The following is a 4,258-nucleotide window of genomic DNA, read 5'->3' on the forward strand; positions in this document are numbered from 1 at the left end:
TTGGAGAAGGACAGAGATATCCTAGTACAGGAAGCTCATAGAACCCCCAGTAAACATGACCAAAAGAGATCCTCACCACGACACGTGGTAATTAAACTTACCACAGTGAAACATAAAGAAAAGATCCTAAAATGTGCAAGAGAGAAACGTCAGATTACTCTCAGAGGATCTCCAATCAGACTCACAGCTGACTTCTCATCAGAAACACTACAGGCTAGGAGGGAATGGCGAGACATAGCACAGGTGCTAAGAGAGAAAAATTGCCAGCCCAGAATATTATATCCTGCCAAGCTCTCATTTGTGAATGAAGGTGAAATAAAGACCTTTCATAGCAAACAGAAATTGAAAGACTTTGTGGCCACTCGTCCGGCCCTGCAAAAGATACTTAAAGATGTGCTACACTCAGAAACACAGAAACACGGCCATCAATATGAAAGAAGGGAAAGGAAGAACACCTACCAGTAAAAGAGCATGGGAAGCTCAAAGCATATACTAGAAAATATTTCCGGGAAAATGGCAGGGCAAAGTCACTACGTATCAATAGTCACATTGAACATTAATGGTCTGAATTCTTCAGTTAAAAGACACCGTTTGGCTGACTGGCTCACAGAACACAACCCAACTATTTGTTGCCTACAAGAAACACATCTCTCTAACAAAGAGGCATGCAGACTGAAAGTGAAAGGTTGGAAAAAGATATTCCATGCCAACAGAAACCAAAAAAAAGCAGGTGTAGCCATATTAATATCAGACAAAATAAACTTTAATACAAAAACTGTTAAGAGGGACACTATATAATGATTAAGGGTTCAATTCAACAGGAAGATGTAACTATTATAAATGTATATGCACCTAATTACAGGGCACCAGTCTATTTAAAAGATATGTTAAGGGACTTAAAGGGAGATTTAGATTCCAATACAATAGTACTGGGGGACTTCAATACTCCACTCTCAGAAATAGACAGATCATCCGGACAGAAGATCAACAAGGAAACAGCAGATTTAATTGACACTATTGCCCAAATGGATCTAACAGATATCTACAGAACTTTCAACCCTACATCTACAGACTTCACATTCTTCTCAGCAGTGCATGGAACTTTCTCTAGGATTGATCACATACTAGGCCATAAAGCAAGTCTCAGCAAATTTAAAAGAATTAGAATCATACCATGCAGCTTCTCAGACCACAGCGGAATGAAGCTCGAAATTAGCAACTCAGGAAACCCCAGAAAGTATGCAAACACATGGAGACTGAACAACATGCTCCTGAATGAAAACTGGGTCATTCAAGAAATCAAAAGAGAAATCAAAAACTTTCTGGAAGTAAATGAAGACAACAACACAACATATCAAAACTTATGGGATACAGCAAAAGCAGTATTGAGAGGCAAATTTATAGCAATAGGTGCCTATATCAAGAAATTGGAAAGGCACCAAATAAATGAGCTTTCAGCGCACCTCAAGGACCTAGAAAAACTGCAGCAAACCAAACCCAAATCTAGTAGGAGAAGAGAAATAATTAAAACCAGAGAAGAAATTAACAGGATTGAATCCAAAAAAACATTACAAAAAATCAGCCAAGCGAGAAGCTGGTTTTTTGAAAAAATAAACAAAATTGACACCCCATTGGCCCAACTAACTAAAAAAAGAAGAGAAAAGACCCAAATCAATAAAATCAGAGATGAAAAAGGAAACGTAACAACAGACACCACAGAAATAAAAAGAATCATCAGAAATTACTACAAGGACCTGTATGCCAGCAAACAGGAAAACCTATCAGAAATGGATAGATTCCTGGACACATGCAATCTACCAAAATTGAACCATGAAGACATCGAAAACCTAAATAGACCCAAAACTGAAACAGAAATTGAAACAGTAATAAAGGCCCTCCCAACAAAGAAAAGCCCAGGACCAGATGGATTCACTGCTGAATTCTACCAGACATTTAAAGAAGAACTGACTCCAATTCTTCTCAAACTATTCAGAACAATCGAAAAAGAGGGAATCCTCCCAAATTCTTTCTATGAAGCCAGCATCACCTTAATCCCTAAGCCAGAGAAAGATGCAGCACTGAAAGAAAATTACAGACCAATATCCCTGATGAACATAGATGCAAAAATCCTCAATAAAATTCTGGCCAATAGAGTACAACAACACATCAGGAAAATCATCCACCCAGACCAAGTGGGATTCATCCCTGGTATGCAGGGATGGTTCAACATTCGCAAATCAATCAATGTGATTCACCACATTAACAGACTGCAAAAGAAAAAACATATGATTATCTCAATTGATGCAGAGAAAGCACTTGATAAAATTCAACACCCTTTCATGATGAAAACTCTAAGCAAATTGGGTATAGAAGGAACATTCCTCAATATAATCAAAGCAATTTATAAAAAACCCACAGCCAGCATCCTATTGAATGGGGAAAAGTTGGAAGCATTTCCACTGAAATCTGGCACCAGGCAGGGATCCCACTCTCACCACTGCTATTTAAAATAGTTCTGGAAGTTTTAGCCAGAGCCATCAGACAAGAAAAAGAAATCAAAGGAATACAAATCAAGAAGGAAGAAGTCAAACTATCCCTCTTTGCAGACGATATGATTCTGTACTTAGAGGATCCAAAGAACTCTACTAAGAGACTATTGGAACTCATAGAGGAGTTTGGCAAAGTGGCAGGATATAAAATCAATGCACAAAAATCAACAGCCTTTGTATACACAAGCAATGCCATGACTGAGAAAGAACTGCTAAGATCAATCCCATTCACAATAGCTACAAAAACAATCAAATACCTTGGAATAAACTTAACCAAGGACGTTAAAGATCTCTACGATGAAAATTACAAAACCTTAAAGAAAGAAATAGAAGAGGATACCAAGAAATGGAAAAATCTTCCATGCTCATGGACTGGAAGAATCAACATCATCAAAATGTCCATTCTCCCAAAAGCAATTTATAGATTCAATGCAATCCCAATCAGGATACCAAAGACATTCTTCGCAGATCTAGAAAAAATGATGCTGAAATTCATATGTAGGCACAAGAGACCTCGAATAGCTAAAGCAATCTTGTACAACAAAAACAAAGCCGGAGGCATCACAATACCAGATTTCAGGACATACTACAGGGCAGTTGTAATCAAAACAGCATGGTACTGGTACAGAAACAGATGGATAGACCAATGGAACAGAATTGAAACACCAGAAATCAATCCAAACATCTACAGCCAACTTATATTTGATCAAGGATCTAAAACTAATTCCTGGAGCAAGGACAGTCTATTCAACAAATGGTGCTGGGAAAACTGGATTTCCACATGCAGAAGCATGAAGCAAGACCCCTACCTTACACCTTACACAAAAATCCACTCAACGTGGATTAAAGACCTAAATCTACGTCCTGACACCATTAAGTTATTAGAGAACATTGGAGAAACCCTACAACATATTGGCACCGGCAAAGAGTCCTGGAATAGACCCTGGAGGCACAGGTAGTCAAAGTCAAAATCAACTATTGGGATTGCATCAAATTGAGAAGTTTCTGTACTGCAAAAGAAACAGTCAGGAGAGTGAAGAGACAACCGACAGAATGGGAAAAAATATTTGCAAACTATGCAACAGATAAAGGGTTAATCACCAGAATCTACAAAGAGATCAAGAAACTCCACAACAACAAAACAAACAACCCACTTAAGAGATGGGCCAAGGACCTCAATAGACATTTTTCAAAAGAGGAAATCCAAATGGCCAACAGGCACATGAAAAAATGTTCAAGGTCACTAGCAATCAGGGAAATGCAAATCAAAAGCACAACGAGGTTTCACCTCACCCCGGTGAGAATGGCTCACATACAGAAATCTACCAACAACAGATGCTGGCGAGGATGTGGGGAACAAGGGACACTAACCCACTGTTGGTGGGAATGCAAACTGGTCAAGCCACTATGGAAATCAGTCTGGAGATTCCTCAGAAACCTGAAGATAACCCTACCGTTCGACCCAGCCATCCCACTCCTTGGAATTTACCCAAAGGAGTTTAAATTGACAAACAAAAAAGCGGTCTGCACCCTAATGTTTATTGCAGCACAATTCACAATAGCCAAGACCTAGATCCAACCTAAATGCCCATCAACGGTAGACTGGATAAAGAAATTATGGGATATGTATTCTTTAGAATACTATACCGCAGTAAGAAACAACGAAATCCAGTCATTTGCAACAAAATGGAGGAATCTGGAACACATCA

Source organism: Oryctolagus cuniculus, chromosome 9 (assembly GCF_964237555.1).
Source record: "Oryctolagus cuniculus chromosome 9, mOryCun1.1, whole genome shotgun sequence".
Taxonomy (NCBI): domain Eukaryota; kingdom Metazoa; phylum Chordata; class Mammalia; order Lagomorpha; family Leporidae; genus Oryctolagus; species Oryctolagus cuniculus.